Raw genomic sequence first — 20,236 nt, forward strand, 5'->3', positions numbered from 1 at the left:
CAATTGTTGCAATATCTCCACTACAGAAAACCATCTCTCTATACTTTCAAAATCTTCACCAAGCAAGCTCAGAAAAGAGCGGGAAAAATGTGGGAGGAGCTACTTAATGGTTTGGTGCCTTCAGGGCCTTTCAAGGGATAAAAAGGCGAGCACTTCTTCCACAGTGCCCATAACAGTAACAGCCTCAGACAAGAACAGGGATGCAGACCCATTGGCTGAACATTGCAGTTTTGAATTTCAGATGTCTTGAAACCTCATAGAAATACAGCTTCATGGTTATAAGTGCTTACCTTTTGAGGTTGAAGTTCTGTGAACTAAACAGCAACTTTGGAAGTGTATGTTATAATATTTAGGATGGATTGCATTTGAACATCAGGTGCTCACCTAACAGGAGTTCTTTCTATTTTTCTTTAGTTAGTAAGTGCTTCCATGTTGGGTGAGCAATTGTTGCAATATCCCCACTACAGAAAACCATCTCTCTATACTTTCAAAATCTTCACCAAGCAAGCTCAGAAAAGAGCGGGAAAAATGTGGGAGGAGCTACTTAATGGTTTGGTGCCTTGAGGGCCTTTCAAGGGATAAAAAGGTGGGCACTTCTTCCACAGGGCCCATAGCAGGAACGGCCTCAGATGAGAACAGTGATGCAGGCCAACTGGCTGAACATTGCAGTTTTGAATTTCAGATGTCTTGAAACCTCATAGAAATACAGCTTCAAGCTTGTAAGTGCTTACCTATTGAGGTTGAAGTTCTGTTAACTAAACAACAGCTCTGGAAGTGTATGTTATAATATTTAGAGAATAATTGCATTTGAGCATCAGGTGCTCACCTAACAGGAGTTCTTTCTATTTTTCTTTAGTTAGTAAGTGCTTCCATGTTAGGTGAGCAATTGTTGCAATATCTCCACTGCAGAAAACCATCCCTCTATACTTTCAAAATCTTCACCAAGCAAGCTCAGAAAAGAGCGGGAAAAATGTGGGAGGAGCTACTTAATGGTTTGGTGCCTTCAGGGCCTTTCAAGGGATAAAAAGGCGAGCACTTATTCCACAGTGCCCATACCAGAAACAGCCTCTGACAAGAACAGGGATGCAGACCCATTGGCTGAACATTGCAGTTTTGAATTTCAGATGCCTTGAAATCTCATAGAAATACAGCTTCAAGCTTGTAAGTGCTTACCTTTTGAGTTTGAAGTTCTGTGAAATAAACAACAACTCTGGAAGTACATGGTATAATATTTAGGGATGGATTGCATTTGAGCATCACGTGTTCACCTAACAGGAGTTCTTTCTATTTGTCTTTAGTTAGTAAGTGCTTCCATGTTAGGTGAGCAATTGTTGCAATATCCCCACTACAGAAAACCATCTCTCTATACTTTCAAAATCTTCACCAAGCAAGCTCAGAAAAGAGCGGGAAAAATGTGGGAGGAGCTACTTAATGGTTTGGTGCCTTCAGGGCCTTTCAAGGGATAAAAAGGCGAGCACTTCTTCCACAGTGCCCATAACAGTAACAGCCTCAGACAAGAACAGGGATGCAGACCCATTGGCTGAACATTGCAGTTTTGAATTTCAGATGTCTTGAAACCTCATAGAAATACAGCTTCATGGTTATAAGTGCTTACCTTTTGAGGTTGAAGTTCTGTTAACTAAACAACAGCTCTGGAAGTGTATGTTATAATATTTAGAGAATAATTGCATTTGAACATCAGGTGCTCACCTAACAGGAGTTCTTTCTATTTTTCTTTAGTTAGTAAGTGCTTCCATGTTAGGTGAGCAATTGTTGCAATATCCCCACTACAGAAAACCATCTCTCTATACTTTCAAAATCTTCACCAAGCAAGCTCAGAAAAGAGCGGGAAAAATGTGGGAGGAGCTACTTAATGGTTTGGTGCCTTCAGGGCCTTTCAAGGGATAAAAAGGCGAGCACTTATTCCACAGTGCCCATACCAGAAACAGCCTCTGACAAGAACAGGGATGCAGACCCTTTGGCTGAACATTGCAGTTTTGAATTTCAGATGCCTTGAAATCTCATAGAAATACAGCTTCAAGCTTGTAAGTGCTTACCTTTTGAGTTTGAAGTTCTGTGAAATAAACAACAACTCTGGAAGTACATGGTATAATATTTAGGGATGGATTGCATTTGAGCATCAGGTGTTCACCTGACAGGAGTTCTTTCTATTTTTCTTTAGTTAGTAAGTGCTTCCATGTTAGGTGAGCAATTGTTGCAATATCTCCACTACAGAAAACCATCTCTCTATACTTTCAAAATCTTCACCAAGCAAGCTCAGAAAAGAGCGGGAAAAATGTGGGAGGAGCTACTTAATGGTTTGGTGCCTTCCGGGCCTTTCAAGGGATAAAAAGGCGAGCACTTCTTCCACAGTGCCCATAACAGTAACAGCCTCAGACAAGAACAGGGATGCAGACCCATTGGCTGAACATTGCAGTTTTGAATTTCAGATGTCTTGAAACCTCATAGAAATACAGCTTCATGGTTATAAGTGCTTACCTTTTGAGGTTGAAGTTCTGTGAACTAAACAGCAACTTTGGAAGTGTATGTTATAATATTTAGGATGGATTGCATTTGAACATCAGGTGCTCACCTAACAGGAGTTCTTTCTATTTTTCTTTAGTTAGTAAGTGCTTCCATGTTGGGTGAGCAATTGTTGCAATATCCCCACTACAGAAAACCATCTCTCTATACTTTCAAAATCTTCACCAAGCAAGCTCAGAAAAGAGCGGGAAAAATGTGGGAGGAGCTACTTAATGGCTTGGTGCCTTGAGGGCCTTTCAAGGGATAAAAAGGTGGGCACTTCTTCCACAGTGCCCATAGCAGGAACGGCCTCAGATGAGAACAGTGATGCAGGCCAACTGGCTGAACATTGCAGTTTTGAATTTCAGATGTCTTGAAACCTCATAGAAATACAGCTTCAAGCTTGTAAGTGCTTACCTATTGAGGTTGAAGTTCTGTTAACTAAACAACAGCTCTGGAAGTGTATGTTATAATATTTAGAGAATAATTGCATTTGAGCATCAGGTGCTCACCTAACAGGAGTTCTTTCTATTTTTCTTTAGTTAGTAAGTGCTTCCATGTTAGGTGAGCAATTGTTGCAATATCTCCACTGCAGAAAACCATCCCTCTATACTTTCAAAATCTTCACCAAGCAAGCTCAGAAAAGAGCGGGAAAAATGTGGGAGGAGCTACTTAATGGTTTGGTGCCTTCAGGGCCTTTCAAGGGATAAAAAGGCGAGCACTTATTCCACAGTGCCCATACCAGAAACAGCCTCTGACAAGAACAGGGATGCAGACCCTTTGGCTGAACATTGCAGTTTTGAATTTCAGATGCCTTGAAACCTCATAGAAATAAAGCTTCAAGCTTGTAAGTGCTTACCTTTTGAGTTTGAAGTTCTGTGAAATAAACAACAACCCTGGAAGTACATGGTATAATATTTAGGGATGGATTGCATTTGAGCATCAGGTGTTCACCTGACAGGAGTTCTTTCTATTTTTCTTTAGTTAGTAAGTGCTTCCATGTTAGGTGAGCAATTGTTGCAATATCCCCACTACAGAAAACCATCTCTCTATACTTTCAAAATCTTCACCAAGCAACCTCAGAAAAGAGCGGGAAAAATGTGGGAGGAGCTACTTAATGGTCTGGTGCCTTGAGGGCCTTTCAAGGGATAAAAAGGTGGGCCCTTCTCCACAGTGCCCATAGCAGGAACGGCCTCGGATGACAACAGTGATGCAGGCCAACTGGCTGAACATTGCAGTTTTGAATTTCAGATGTCTTGAAACCTCATAGAAATACAGCTTCAAGCTTGTAAGTGCTTACCTATTGAGGTTGAAGTTCTGTTAACTAAACAACAACTCTGGAAGTACATGGTATACTATTTAGGGATGGATTGCATTTGAGCATCAGGTGTTCACCTAACAGGAGTTCTTTCTATTTTTCTTTAGTTAGTAAGTGCTTCTATGTTAGGTGAGCAATTGTTGCACTATCCCCACTACAGAAAACCATCTCTCTATACTTTCAAAATCTTAACCAAGCAAGCTCAGAAAAGAGCGGGAAAAATGTGGGAGGAGCTACTTAATGGTTTGGTGCCTTCAGGGCCTTTCAAGGGATAAAAAGGTGGGCACTTCTTCCACAGTGCCCATAGCAGGAACGGCCTCGGATGAGAACAGTGATGCAGGCCAACTGGCTGAACATTGCAGTTTTGAATTTCAGATGTCTTGAAACCTCATAGAAATACAGCTTCAAGCTTGTAAGTGCTTACCTTTTGAGTTTGAAGTTCTGTGAAATAAACAACAACCCTGGAAGTACATGGTATAATATTTAGGGATGGATTGCATTTGAGCATCAGGTGTTCACCTAACAGGAGTTCTTTCTATTTTTCTTTAGTTAGTAAGTGCTTCCATGTTAGGTGAGCAATTGTTGCAATATCCCCACTACAGAAAACCATCTCTCTATACTCTCAAAATCTTCACCAAGCAAGCTCAGAAAGAGCGGGAAAAATGTGGGAGGAGCTACTTAATGGTTTGGTGCCTTCAGGGCCTTTCAAGGGATAAAAAGGCGAGCACTTCTTCCACAGTGCCCATAACAGGAACAGCCTCAGACAAGAACAGGGATGCAGACCCATTGGCTGAACATTGCAGTTTTGAATTTCAGATGTCTTGAAACCTCATAGAAATACAGCTTCATGGTTATAAGTGCTTACCTTTTGAGGTTGAAGTTCTGTGAACTAAACAGCAACTTTGGAAGTGTATGTTATAATATTTAGGATGGATTGCATTTGAACATCAGGTGCTCACCTAACAGGAGTTCTTTCTATTTTTCTTTAGTTAGTAAGTGCTTCCATGTTAGGTGAGCAATTGTTGCAATATCCCCACTACAGAAAACCATCTCTCTATACTTTCAAAATCTTCACCAAGCAAGCTCAGAAAAGAGCGGGACAAATGTGGGAGGAGCTACTTAATGGTTTGGTGCCTTGAGGGCCTTTCAAGGGATAAAAAGGTGGGCACTTCTTCCACAGTGCCCATAGCAGGAACGGCCTCGGATGAGAACAGTGATGCAGGCCAACTGGCTGAACATTGCAGTTTTGAATTTCAGATGTCTTGAAACCTCATAGAAATACAGCTTCAAGCTTGTAAGTGCTTACCTATTGAGGTTGAAGTTCTGTTAACTAAACAACAGCTCTGGAAGTGTATGTTATAATATTTAGAGAATAATTGCATTTGAGCATCAGGTGCTCACCTAACAGGAGTTCTTTCTATTTTTCTTTAGTTAGTAAGTGCTTCCATGTTAGGTGAGCAATTGTTACAATATCTCCACTACAGAAAACCATCTCTCTATACTTTCAAAATCTTCACCAAGCAAGCTCAGAAAAGAGCGGGAAAAATGTGGGAGGAGCTACTTAATGGTTTGGTGCCTTCAGGGCCTTTCAAGGGATAAAAAGCTGGGCACTTCTTCCACAGTGCCCATAGCAGGAACGGCCTCGGATGAGAACAGTGATGCAGGCCAACTGGCTGAACATTGCAGTTTTGAATTTCAGATGTCTTGAAACCTCATAGAAATACAGCTTCAAGCTTGTAAGTGCTTACCTATTGAGGTTGAAGTTCTGTTAACTAAACAACAGCTCTGGAAGTGTATGTTATAATATTTAGAGAATAATTGCATTTGAGCATCAGGTGCTCACCTAACAGGAGTTCTTTCTATTTTTCTTTAGTTAGTAAGTGCTTCCATGTTAGGTGAGCAATTGTTGCAATATCTCCACTACAGAAAACCATCTCTCTATACTTTCAAAATCTTCACCAAGCAAGCTCAGAAAAGAGCGGGAAAAATGTGGGAGGAGCTACTTAATGGTTTGGTGCCTTCAGGGCCTTTCAAGGGATAAAAAGGCGAGCACTTCTTCCACAGTGCCCATAACAGTAACAGCCTCAGACAAGAACAGGGATGCAGACCCATTGGCTGAACATTGCAGTTTTGAATTTCAGATGTCTTGAAACCTCATAGAAATACAGCTTCATGGTTATAAGTGCTTACCTTTTGAGGTTGAAGTTCTGTGAACTAAACAGCAACTTTGGAAGTGTATGTTATAATATTTAGGATGGATTGCATTTGAACATCAGGTGCTCACCTAACAGGAGTTCTTTCTATTTTTCTTTAGTTAGTAAGTGCTTCCATGTTGGGTGAGCAATTGTTGCAATATCCCCACTACAGAAAACCATCTCTCTATACTTTCAAAATCTTCACCAAGCAAGCTCAGAAAAGAGCGGGAAAAATGTGGGAGGAGCTACTTAATGGTTTGGTGCCTTGAGGGCCTTTCAAGGGATAAAAAGGTGGGCACTTCTTCCACAGGGCCCATAGCAGGAACGGCCTCAGATGAGAACAGTGATGCAGGCCAACTGGCTGAACATTGCAGTTTTGAATTTCAGATGTCTTGAAACCTCATAGAAATACAGCTTCAAGCTTGTAAGTGCTTACCTATTGAGGTTGAAGTTCTGTTAACTAAACAACAGCTCTGGAAGTGTATGTTATAATATTTAGAGAATAATTGCATTTGAGCATCAGGTGCTCACCTAACAGGAGTTCTTTCTATTTTTCTTTAGTTAGTAAGTGCTTCCATGTTAGGTGAGCAATTGTTGCAATATCTCCACTGCAGAAAACCATCCCTCTATACTTTCAAAATCTTCACCAAGCAAGCTCAGAAAAGAGCGGGAAAAATGTGGGAGGAGCTACTTAATGGTTTGGTGCCTTCAGGGCCTTTCAAGGGATAAAAAGGCGAGCACTTATTCCACAGTGCCCATACCAGAAACAGCCTCTGACAAGAACAGGGATGCAGACCCATTGGCTGAACATTGCAGTTTTGAATTTCAGATGCCTTGAAATCTCATAGAAATACAGCTTCAAGCTTGTAAGTGCTTACCTTTTGAGTTTGAAGTTCTGTGAAATAAACAACAACTCTGGAAGTACATGGTATAATATTTAGGGATGGATTGCATTTGAGCATCACGTGTTCACCTAACAGGAGTTCTTTCTATTTGTCTTTAGTTAGTAAGTGCTTCCATGTTAGGTGAGCAATTGTTGCAATATCCCCACTACAGAAAACCATCTCTCTATACTTTCAAAATCTTCACCAAGCAAGCTCAGAAAAGAGCGGGAAAAATGTGGGAGGAGCTACTTAATGGTTTGGTGCCTTCAGGGCCTTTCAAGGGATAAAAAGGCGAGCACTTCTTCCACAGTGCCCATAACAGTAACAGCCTCAGACAAGAACAGGGATGCAGACCCATTGGCTGAACATTGCAGTTTTGAATTTCAGATGTCTTGAAACCTCATAGAAATACAGCTTCATGGTTATAAGTGCTTACCTTTTGAGGTTGAAGTTCTGTTAACTAAACAACAGCTCTGGAAGTGTATGTTATAATATTTAGAGAATAATTGCATTTGAACATCAGGTGCTCACCTAACAGGAGTTCTTTCTATTTTTCTTTAGTTAGTAAGTGCTTCCATGTTAGGTGAGCAATTGTTGCAATATCCCCACTACAGAAAACCATCTCTCTATACTTTCAAAATCTTCACCAAGCAAGCTCAGAAAAGAGCGGGAAAAATGTGGGAGGAGCTACTTAATGGTTTGGTGCCTTGAGGGCCTTTCAAGGGATAAAAAGGTGGGCCCTTCTCCACAGTGCCCATAGCAGGAACGGCCTCGGATGAGAACAGTGATGCAGGCCAACTGGCTGAACATTGCAGTTTTGAATTTCAGATGTCTTGAAACCTCATAGAAATACAGCTTCAAGCTTGTAAGTGCTTACCTATTGAGGTTGAAGTTCTGTTAACTAAACAACAGCTCTGGAAGTGTATGTTATAATATTTAGAGAATAATTGCATTTGAGCATCAGGTGCTCACCTAACAGGAGTTCTTTCTATTTTTCTTTAGTTAGTAAGTGCTTCCATGTTAGGTGAGCAATTGTTGCAATATCTCCACTACAGAAAACCATCTCTCTATACTTTCAAAATCTTCACCAAGCAAGCTCAGAAAAGAGCGGGAAAAATGTGGGAGGAGCTACTTAATGGTTTGGTGCCTTCAGGGCCTTTCAAGGGATAAAAAGGTGGGCACCTCTTCCACAGTGCCCATAGCAGGAACGGCCTCGGATGAGAACAGTGATGCAGGCCAACTGGCTGAACATTGCAGTTTTGAATTTCAGATGTCTTGAAACCTCATAGAAATACAGCTTCAAGCTTGTAAGTGCTTACCTATTGAGGTTGAAGTTCTGTTAACTAAACAACAGCTCTGGAAGTGTATGTTATACTATTTAGAGAATAATTGCATTTGAGCATCAGGTGCTCACCTAACAGGAGCTCTTTCTATTTTTCTTTAGTTAGTAAGTGCTTCCATGTTAGGTGAGCAATTGTTGCAATATCTCCACTACAGAAAACCATCTCTCTATACTTTCAAAATCTTCACCAAGCAAGCTCAGAAAAGAGCGGGAAAAATGTGGGAGGAGCTACTTAATGGTTTGGTGCCTTGAGGGCCTTTCAAGGGATAAAAAGGTGGGCACTTCTTCCACAGGGCCCATAGCAGGAACGGCCTCAGATGAGAACAGTGATGCAGGCCAACTGGCTGAACATTGCAGTTTTGAATTTCAGATGTCTTGAAACCTCATAGAAATACAGCTTCAAGCTTGTAAGTGCTTACCTATTGAGGTTGAAGTTCTGTTAACTAAACAACAGCTCTGGAAGTGTATGTTATAATATTTAGAGAATAATTGCATTTGAGCATCAGGTGCTCACCTAACAGGAGTTCTTTCTATTTTTCTTTAGTTAGTAAGTGCTTCCATGTTAGGTGAGCAATTGTTGCAATATCTCCACTGCAGAAAACCATCCCTCTATACTTTCAAAATCTTCACCAAGCAAGCTCAGAAAAGAGCGGGAAAAATGTGGGAGGAGCTACTTAATGGTTTGGTGCCTTCAGGGCCTTTCAAGGGATAAAAAGGTGGGCACTTCTTCCACAGTGCCCATAGCAGGAACGGCCTCGGATGAGAACAGTGATGCAGGCCAACTGGCTGAACATTGCAGTTTTGAATTTCAGATGTCTTGAAACCTCATAGAAATACAGCTTCAAGCTTGTAAGTGCTTACCTATTGAGGTTGAAGTTCTGTTAACTAAACAACAGCTCTGGAAGTGTATGTTATAATATTTAGAGAATAATTGCATTTGAGCATCGGGTGCTCACCTAACAGGAGTTCTTTCTATTTTTCTTTAGTTAGTAAGTGCTTCCATGTTAGGTGAGCAATTGTTGCAATATCTCCACTACAGAAAACCATCTCTCTATACTTTCAAAATCTTCACCAAGCAAGCTCAGAAAAGAGCGGGAAAAATGTGGGAGGAGCTACTTAATGGTTTGGTGCCTTGAGGGCCTTTCAAGGGATAAAAAGGTGGGCACTTCTTCCACAGGGCCCATAGCAGTAACAGCCTCAGACAAGAACAGGGATGCAGACCCATTGGCTGAACATTGCAGTTTTGAATTTCAGATGTCTTGAAACCTCATAGAAATACAGCTTCATGGTTATAAGTGCTTACCTTTTGAGGTTGAAGTTCTGTTAACTAAACAACAGCTCTGGAAGTGTATGTTATAATATTTAGAGAATAATTGCATTTGAACATCAGGTGCTCACCTAACAGGAGTTCTTTCTATTTTTCTTTAGTTAGTAAGTGCTTCCATGTTGGGTGAGCAATTGTTGCAATATCCCCACTACAGAAAACCATCTCTCTATACTTTCAAAATCTTCACCAAGCAAGCTCAGAAAAGAGCGGGAAAAATGTGGGAGGAGCTACTTAATGGTTTGGTGCCTTGAGGGCCTTTCAAGGGATAAAAAGGTGGGCACTTCTTCCACAGGGCCCATAGCAGGAACGGCCTCAGATGAGAACAGTGATGCAGGCCAACTGGCTGAACATTGCAGTTTTGAATTTCAGATGTCTTGAAACCTCATAGAAATACAGCTTCAAGCTTGTAAGTGCTTACCTATTGAGGTTGAAGTTCTGTTAACTAAACAACAGCTCTGGAAGTGTATGTTATAATATTTAGAGAATAATTGCATTTGAGCATCAGGTGCTCACCTAACAGGAGTTCTTTCTATTTTTCTTTAGTTAGTAAGTGCTTCCATGTTAGGTGAGCAATTGTTGCAATATCCCCACTACAGAAAACCATCTCTCTATACTCTCAAAATCTTCACCAAGCAAGCTCAGAAAGAGCGGGAAAAATGTGGGAGGAGCTACTTAATGGTTTGGTGCCTTCAGGGCCTTTCAAGGGATAAAAAGGCGAGCACTTCTTCCACAGTGCCCATAACAGGAACAGCCTCAGACAAGAACAGGGATGCAGACCCATTGGCTGAACATTGCAGTTTTGAATTTCAGATGTCTTGAAACCTCATAGAAATACAGCTTCATGGTTATAAGTGCTTACCTTTTGAGGTTGAAGTTCTGTGAACTAAACAGCAACTTTGGAAGTGTATGTTATAATATTTAGGATGGATTGCATTTGAACATCAGGTGCTCACCTAACAGGAGTTCTTTCTATTTTTCTTTAGTTAGTAAGTGCTTCCATGTTAGGTGAGCAATTGTTGCAATATCCCCACTACAGAAAACCATCTCTCTATACTTTCAAAATCTTCACCAAGCAAGCTCAGAAAAGAGCGGGACAAATGTGGGAGGAGCTACTTAATGGTTTGGTGCCTTGAGGGCCTTTCAAGGGATAAAAAGGTGGGCACTTCTTCCACAGTGCCCATAGCAGGAACGGCCTCGGATGAGAACAGTGATGCAGGCCAACTGGCTGAACATTGCAGTTTTGAATTTCAGATGTCTTGAAACCTCATAGAAATACAGCTTCAAGCTTGTAAGTGCTTACCTATTGAGGTTGAAGTTCTGTTAACTAAACAACAGCTCTGGAAGTGTATGTTATAATATTTAGAGAATAATTGCATTTGAGCATCAGGTGCTCACCTAACAGGAGTTCTTTCTATTTTTCTTTAGTTAGTAAGTGCTTCCATGTTAGGTGAGCAATTGTTACAATATCTCCACTACAGAAAACCATCTCTCTATACTTTCAAAATCTTCACCAAGCAAGCTCAGAAAAGAGCGGGAAAAATGTGGGAGGAGCTACTTAATGGTTTGGTGCCTTCAGGGCCTTTCAAGGGATAAAAAGCTGGGCACTTCTTCCACAGTGCCCATAGCAGGAACGGCCTCGGATGAGAACAGTGATGCAGGCCAACTGGCTGAACATTGCAGTTTTGAATTTCAGATGTCTTGAAACCTCATAGAAATACAGCTTCAAGCTTGTAAGTGCTTACCTATTGAGGTTGAAGTTCTGTTAACTAAACAACAGCTCTGGAAGTGTATGTTATAATATTTAGAGAATAATTGCATTTGAGCATCAGGTGCTCACCTAACAGGAGTTCTTTCTATTTTTCTTTAGTTAGTAAGTGCTTCCATGTTAGGTGAGCAATTGTTGCAATATCTCCACTACAGAAAACCATCTCTCTATACTTTCAAAATCTTCACCAAGCAAGCTCAGAAAAGAGCGGGAAAAATGTGGGAGGAGCTACTTAATGGTTTGGTGCCTTCAGGGCCTTTCAAGGGATAAAAAGGCGAGCACTTCTTCCACAGTGCCCATAACAGTAACAGCCTCAGACAAGAACAGGGATGCAGACCCATTGGCTGAACATTGCAGTTTTGAATTTCAGATGTCTTGAAACCTCATAGAAATACAGCTTCATGGTTATAAGTGCTTACCTTTTGAGGTTGAAGTTCTGTGAACTAAACAGCAACTTTGGAAGTGTATGTTATAATATTTAGGATGGATTGCATTTGAACATCAGGTGCTCACCTAACAGGAGTTCTTTCTATTTTTCTTTAGTTAGTAAGTGCTTCCATGTTGGGTGAGCAATTGTTGCAATATCCCCACTACAGAAAACCATCTCTCTATACTTTCAAAATCTTCACCAAGCAAGCTCAGAAAAGAGCGGGAAAAATGTGGGAGGAGCTACTTAATGGTTTGGTGCCTTGAGGGCCTTTCAAGGGATAAAAAGGTGGGCACTTCTTCCACAGGGCCCATAGCAGGAACGGCCTCAGATGAGAACAGTGATGCAGGCCAACTGGCTGAACATTGCAGTTTTGAATTTCAGATGTCTTGAAACCTCATAGAAATACAGCTTCAAGCTTGTAAGTGCTTACCTATTGAGGTTGAAGTTCTGTTAACTAAACAACAGCTCTGGAAGTGTATGTTATAATATTTAGAGAATAATTGCATTTGAGCATCAGGTGCTCACCTAACAGGAGTTCTTTCTATTTTTCTTTAGTTAGTAAGTGCTTCCATGTTAGGTGAGCAATTGTTGCAATATCTCCACTGCAGAAAACCATCCCTCTATACTTTCAAAATCTTCACCAAGCAAGCTCAGAAAAGAGCGGGAAAAATGTGGGAGGAGCTACTTAATGGTTTGGTGCCTTCAGGGCCTTTCAAGGGATAAAAAGGCGAGCACTTATTCCACAGTGCCCATACCAGAAACAGCCTCTGACAAGAACAGGGATGCAGACCCATTGGCTGAACATTGCAGTTTTGAATTTCAGATGCCTTGAAATCTCATAGAAATACAGCTTCAAGCTTGTAAGTGCTTACCTTTTGAGTTTGAAGTTCTGTGAAATAAACAACAACTCTGGAAGTACATGGTATAATATTTAGGGATGGATTGCATTTGAGCATCACGTGTTCACCTAACAGGAGTTCTTTCTATTTGTCTTTAGTTAGTAAGTGCTTCCATGTTAGGTGAGCAATTGTTGCAATATCCCCACTACAGAAAACCATCTCTCTATACTTTCAAAATCTTCACCAAGCAAGCTCAGAAAAGAGCGGGAAAAATGTGGGAGGAGCTACTTAATGGTTTGGTGCCTTCAGGGCCTTTCAAGGGATAAAAAGGCGAGCACTTCTTCCACAGTGCCCATAACAGTAACAGCCTCAGACAAGAACAGGGATGCAGACCCATTGGCTGAACATTGCAGTTTTGAATTTCAGATGTCTTGAAACCTCATAGAAATACAGCTTCATGGTTATAAGTGCTTACCTTTTGAGGTTGAAGTTCTGTTAACTAAACAACAGCTCTGGAAGTGTATGTTATAATATTTAGAGAATAATTGCATTTGAACATCAGGTGCTCACCTAACAGGAGTTCTTTCTATTTTTCTTTAGTTAGTAAGTGCTTCCATGTTAGGTGAGCAATTGTTGCAATATCCCCACTACAGAAAACCATCTCTCTATACTTTCAAAATCTTCACCAAGCAAGCTCAGAAAAGAGCGGGAAAAATGTGGGAGGAGCTACTTAATGGTTTGGTGCCTTGAGGGCCTTTCAAGGGATAAAAAGGTGGGCCCTTCTCCACAGTGCCCATAGCAGGAACGGCCTCGGATGAGAACAGTGATGCAGGCCAACTGGCTGAACATTGCAGTTTTGAATTTCAGATGTCTTGAAACCTCATAGAAATACAGCTTCAAGCTTGTAAGTGCTTACCTATTGAGGTTGAAGTTCTGTTAACTAAACAACAGCTCTGGAAGTGTATGTTATAATATTTAGAGAATAATTGCATTTGAGCATCAGGTGCTCACCTAACAGGAGTTCTTTCTATTTTTCTTTAGTTAGTAAGTGCTTCCATGTTAGGTGAGCAATTGTTGCAATATCTCCACTACAGAAAACCATCTCTCTATACTTTCAAAATCTTCACCAAGCAAGCTCAGAAAAGAGCGGGAAAAATGTGGGAGGAGCTACTTAATGGTTTGGTGCCTTCAGGGCCTTTCAAGGGATAAAAAGGTGGGCACCTCTTCCACAGTGCCCATAGCAGGAACGGCCTCGGATGAGAACAGTGATGCAGGCCAACTGGCTGAACATTGCAGTTTTGAATTTCAGATGTCTTGAAACCTCATAGAAATACAGCTTCAAGCTTGTAAGTGCTTACCTATTGAGGTTGAAGTTCTGTTAACTAAACAACAGCTCTGGAAGTGTATGTTATACTATTTAGAGAATAATTGCATTTGAGCATCAGGTGCTCACCTAACAGGAGCTCTTTCTATTTTTCTTTAGTTAGTAAGTGCTTCCATGTTAGGTGAGCAATTGTTGCAATATCTCCACTACAGAAAACCATCTCTCTATACTTTCAAAATCTTCACCAAGCAAGCTCAGAAAAGAGCGGGAAAAATGTGGGAGGAGCTACTTAATGGTTTGGTGCCTTGAGGGCCTTTCAAGGGATAAAAAGGTGGGCACTTCTTCCACAGGGCCCATAGCAGGAACGGCCTCAGATGAGAACAGTGATGCAGGCCAACTGGCTGAACATTGCAGTTTTGAATTTCAGATGTCTTGAAACCTCATAGAAATACAGCTTCAAGCTTGTAAGTGCTTACCTATTGAGGTTGAAGTTCTGTTAACTAAACAACAGCTCTGGAAGTGTATGTTATAATATTTAGAGAATAATTGCATTTGAGCATCAGGTGCTCACCTAACAGGAGTTCTTTCTATTTTTCTTTAGTTAGTAAGTGCTTCCATGTTAGGTGAGCAATTGTTGCAATATCTCCACTGCAGAAAACCATCCCTCTATACTTTCAAAATCTTCACCAAGCAAGCTCAGAAAAGAGCGGGAAAAATGTGGGAGGAGCTACTTAATGGTTTGGTGCCTTCAGGGCCTTTCAAGGGATAAAAAGGTGGGCACTTCTTCCACAGTGCCCATAGCAGGAACGGCCTCGGATGAGAACAGTGATGCAGGCCAACTGGCTGAACATTGCAGTTTTGAATTTCAGATGTCTTGAAACCTCATAGAAATACAGCTTCAAGCTTGTAAGTGCTTACCTATTGAGGTTGAAGTTCTGTTAACTAAACAATAGCTCTGGAAGTGTATGTTATAATATTTAGAGAATAATTGCATTTGAGCATCGGGTGCTCACCTAACAGGAGTTCTTTCTATTTTTCTTTAGTTAGTAAGTGCTTCCATGTTAGGTGAGCAATTGTTGCAATATCTCCACTACAGAAAACCATCTCTCTATACTTTCAAAATCTTCACCAAGCAAGCTCAGAAAAGAGCGGGAAAAATGTGGGAGGAGCTACTTAATGGTTTGGTGCCTTGAGGGCCTTTCAAGGGATAAAAAGGTGGGCACTTCTTCCACAGGGCCCATAGCAGTAACAGCCTCAGACAAGAACAGGGATGCAGACCCATTGGCTGAACATTGCAGTTTTGAATTTCAGATGTCTTGAAACCTCATAGAAATACAGCTTCATGGTTATAAGTGCTTACCTTTTGAGGTTGAAGTTCTGTTAACTAAACAACAGCTCTGGAAGTGTATGTTATAATATTTAGAGAATAATTGCATTTGAACATCAGGTGCTCACCTAACAGGAGTTCTTTCTATTTTTCTTTAGTTAGTAAGTGCTTCCATGTTGGGTGAGCAATTGTTGCAATATCCCCACTACAGAAAACCATCTCTCTATACTTTCAAAATCTTCACCAAGCAAGCTCAGAAAAGAGCGGGAAAAATGTGGGAGGAGCTACTTAATGGTTTGGTGCCTTGAGGGCCTTTCAAGGGATAAAAAGGTGGGCACTTCTTCCACAGGGCCCATAGCAGGAACGGCCTCAGATGAGAACAGTGATGCAGGCCAACTGGCTGAACATTGCAGTTTTGAATTTCAGATGTCTTGAAACCTCATAGAAATACAGCTTCAAGCTTGTAAGTGCTTACCTATTGAGGTTGAAGTTCTGTTAACTAAACAACAGCTCTGGAAGTGTATGTTATAATATTTAGAGAATAATTGCATTTGAGCATCAGGTGCTCACCTAACAGGAGTTCTTTCTATTTTTCTTTAGTTAGTAAGTGCTTCCATGTTAGGTGAGCAATTGTTTCAATATCTCCACTGCAGAAAACCATCCCTCTATACTTTCAAAATCTTCACCAAGCAAGCTCAGAAAAGAGCGGGAAAAATGTGGGAGGAGCTACTTAATGGTTTGGTGCCTTCAGGGCCTTTCAAGGGATAAAAAGGCGAGCACTTCTTCCACAGTGCCCATAACAGTAACAGCCTCAGACAAGAACAGGGATGCAGACCCATTGGCTGAACATTGCAGTTTTGAATTTCAGATGTCTTGAAACCTCATAGAAATACAGCTTCATGGTTATAAGTGCTTACCTTTTGAGGTTGAAGTTCTGTTAACTAAACAACAGCTCTGGAAGTGTATGTTATAATATTTAGAGAATAATTGCATTTGAACATCAGGTGCTCACCTAACAGGAGTTCTTTCTATTTTTCTTTAGTTAGTAAGTGCTTCCATGTTAGGTGAGCAATTGTTGCAATATCCCCACTACAGAAAACCATCTCTCTATACTTTCAAAATCTTCACCAAGCAAGCTCAGAAAAGAGCGGGAAAAATGTGGGAGGAGCTACTTAATGGTTTGGTGCCTTGAGGGCCTTTCAAGGGATAAAAAGGTGGGCCCTTCTCCACAGTGCCCATAGCAGGAACGGCCTCGGATGAGAACAGTGATGCAGGCCAACTGGCTGAACATTGCAGTTTTGAATTTCAGATGTCTTGAAACCTCATAGAAATACAGCTTCAAGCTTGTAAGTGCTTACCTATTGAGGTTGAAGTTCTGTTAACTAAACAACAGCTCTGGAAGTGTATGTTATAATATTTAGAGAATAATTGCATTTGAGCATCAGGTGCTCACCTAACAGGAGTTCTTTCTATTTTTCTTTAGTTAGTAAGTGCTTCCATGTTAGGTGAGCAATTGTTGCAATATCTCCACTACAGAAAACCATCTCTCTATACTTTCAAAATCTTCACCAAGCAAGCTCAGAAAAGAGCGGGAAAAATGTGGGAGGAGCTACTTAATGGTTTGGTGCCTTCAGGGCCTTTCAAGGGATAAAAAGGTGGGCACCTCTTCCACAGTGCCCATAGCAGGAACGGCCTCGGATGAGAACAGTGATGCAGGCCAACTGGCTGAACATTGCAGTTTTGAATTTCAGATGTCTTGAAACCTCATAGAAATACAGCTTCAAGCTTGTAAGTGCTTACCTATTGAGGTTGAAGTTCTGTTAACTAAACAACAGCTCTGGAAGTGTATGTTATACTATTTAGAGAATAATTGCATTTGAGCATCAGGTGCTCACCTAACAGGAGCTCTTTCTATTTTTCTTTAGTTAGTAAGTGCTTCCATGTTAGGTGAGCAATTGTTGCAATATCTCCACTACAGAAAACCATCTCTCTATACTTTCAAAATCTTCACCAAGCAAGCTCAGAAAAGAGCGGGAAAAATGTGGGAGGAGCTACTTAATGGTTTGGTGCCTTGAGGGCCTTTCAAGGGATAAAAAGGTGGGCACTTCTTCCACAGGGCCCATAGCAGGAACGGCCTCAGATGAGAACAGTGATGCAGGCCAACTGGCTGAACATTGCAGTTTTGAATTTCAGATGTCTTGAAACCTCATAGAAATACAGCTTCAAGCTTGTAAGTGCTTACCTATTGAGGTTGAAGTTCTGTTAACTAAACAACAGCTCTGGAAGTGTATGTTATAATATTTAGAGAATAATTGCATTTGAGCATCAGGTGCTCACCTAACAGGAGTTCTTTCTATTTTTCTTTAGTTAGTAAGTGCTTCCATGTTAGGTGAGCAATTGTTGCAATATCTCCACTGCAGAAAACCATCCCTCTATACTTTCAAAATCTTCACCAAGCAAGCTCAGAAAAGAGCGGGAAAAATGTGGGAGGAGCTACTTAATGGTTTGGTGCCTTCAGGGCCTTTCAAGGGATAAAAAGGTGGGCACTTCTTCCACAGTGCCCATAGCAGGAACGGCCTCGGATGAGAACAGTGATGCAGGCCAACTGGCTGAACATTGCAGTTTTGAATTTCAGATGTCTTGAAACCTCATAGAAATACAGCTTCAAGCTTGTAAGTGCTTACCTATTGAGGTTGAAGTTCTGTTAACTAAACAACAGCTCTGGAAGTGTATGTTATAATATTTAGAGAATAATTGCATTTGAGCATCGGGTGCTCACCTAACAGGAGTTCTTTCTATTTTTCTTTAGTTAGTAAGTGCTTCCATGTTAGGTGAGCAATTGTTGCAATATCTCCACTACAGAAAACCATCTCTCTATACTTTCAAAATCTTCACCAAGCAAGCTCAGAAAAGAGCGGGAAAAATGTGGGAGGAGCTACTTAATGGTTTGGTGCCTTCAGGGCCTTTCAAGGGATAAAAAGGCGAGCACTTCTTCCACAGTGCCCATAACAGTAACAGCCTCAGACAAGAACAGGGATGCAGACCCATTGGCTGAACATTGCAGTTTTGAATTTCAGATGTCTTGAAACCTCATAGAAATACAGCTTCATGGTTATAAGTGCTTACCTTTTGAGGTTGAAGTTCTGTTAACTAAACAACAGCTCTGGAAGTGTATGTTATAATATTTAGAGAATAATTGCATTTGAACATCAGGTGCTCACCTAACAGGAGTTCTTTCTATTTTTCTTTAGTTAGTAAGTGCTTCCATGTTGGGTGAGCAATTGTTGCAATATCCCCACTACAGAAAACCATCTCTCTATACTTTCAAAATCTTCACCAAGCAAGCTCAGAAAAGAGCGGGAAAAATGTGGGAGGAGCTACTTAATGGTTTGGTGCCTTGAGGGCCTTTCAAGGGATAAAAAGGTGGGCACTTCTTCCACAGGGCCCATAGCAGTAACAGCCTCAGACAAGAACAGGGATGCAGACCCATTGGCTGAACATTGCAGTTTTGAATTTCAGATGTCTTGAAACCTCATAGAAATACAGCTTCATGGTTATAAGTGCTTACCTTTTGAGGTTGAAGTTCTGTTAACTAAACAACAGCTCTGGAAGTGTATGTTATAATATTTAGAGAATAATTGCATTTGAACATCAGGTGCTCACCTAACAGGAGTTCTTTCTATTTTTCTTTAGTTAGTAAGTGCTTCCATGTTGGGTGAGCAATTGTTGCAATATCCCCACTACAGAAAACCATCTCTCTATACTTTCAAAATCTTCACCAAGCAAGCTCAGAAAAGAGCGGGAAAAATGTGGGAGGAGCTACTTAATGGTTTGGTGCCTTGAGGGCCTTTCAAGGGATAAAAAGGTGGGCACTTCTTCCACAGGGCCCATAGCAGGAACGGCCTCAGATGAGAACAGTGATGCAGGCCAACTGGCTGAACATTGCAGTTTTGAATTTCAGATGTCTTGAAACCTCATAGAAATACAGCTTCAAGCTTGTAAGTGCTTACCTATTGAGGTTGAAGTTCTGTTAACTAAACAACAGCTCTGGAAGTGTATGTTATAATATTTAGAGAATAATTGCATTTGAGCATCAGGTGCTCACCTAACAGGAGTTCTTTCTATTTTTCTTTAGTTAGTAAGTGCTTCCATGTTAGGTGAGCAATTGTTTCAATATCTCCACTGCAGAAAACCATCCCTCTATACTTTCAAAATCTTCACCAAGCAAGCTCAGAAAAGAGCGGGAAAAATGTGGGAGGAGCTACTTAATGGTTTGGTGCCTTCAGGGCCTTTCAAGGGATAAAAAGGCGAGCACTTATTCCACAGTGCCCATACCAGAAACAGCCTCTGACAAGAACAGGGATGCAGACCCTTTGGCTGAACATTGCAGTTTTGAATTTCAGATGCCTTGAAATCTCATAGAAATACAGCTTCAAGCTTGTAAGTGCTTACCTTTTGAGTTTGAAGTTCTGTGAAATAAACAACAACTCTGGAAGTACATGGTATAATATTTAGGGATGGATTGCATTTGAGCATCAGGTGTTCACCTGACAGGAGTTCTTTCTATTTTTCTTTAGTTAGTAAGTGCTTCCATGTTAGGTGAGCAATTGTTGCAATATCTCCACTACAGAAAACCATCTCTCTATACTTTCAAAATCTTCACCAAGCAAGCTCAGAAAAGAGCGGGAAAAATGTGGGAGGAGCTACTTAATGGTTTGGTGCCTTCAGGGCCTTTCAAGGGATAAAAAGGCGAGCACTTCTTCCACAGTGCCCATAACAGTAACAGCCTCAGACAAGAACAGGGATGCAGACCCATTGGCTGAACATTGCAGTTTTGAATTTCAGATGTCTTGAAACCTCATAGAAATACAGCTTCATGGTTATAAGTGCTTACCTTTTGAGGTTGAAGTTCTGTGAACTAAACAGCAACTTTGGAAGTGTATGTTATAATATTTAGGATGG

This window comes from Ambystoma mexicanum, chromosome 7q (genome assembly GCF_040938575.1).
Source record: "Ambystoma mexicanum isolate Mex_15411 chromosome 7q, UKY_AmexF1_1, whole genome shotgun sequence".
Taxonomy (NCBI): Eukaryota; Metazoa; Chordata; class Amphibia; order Caudata; family Ambystomatidae; genus Ambystoma; species Ambystoma mexicanum.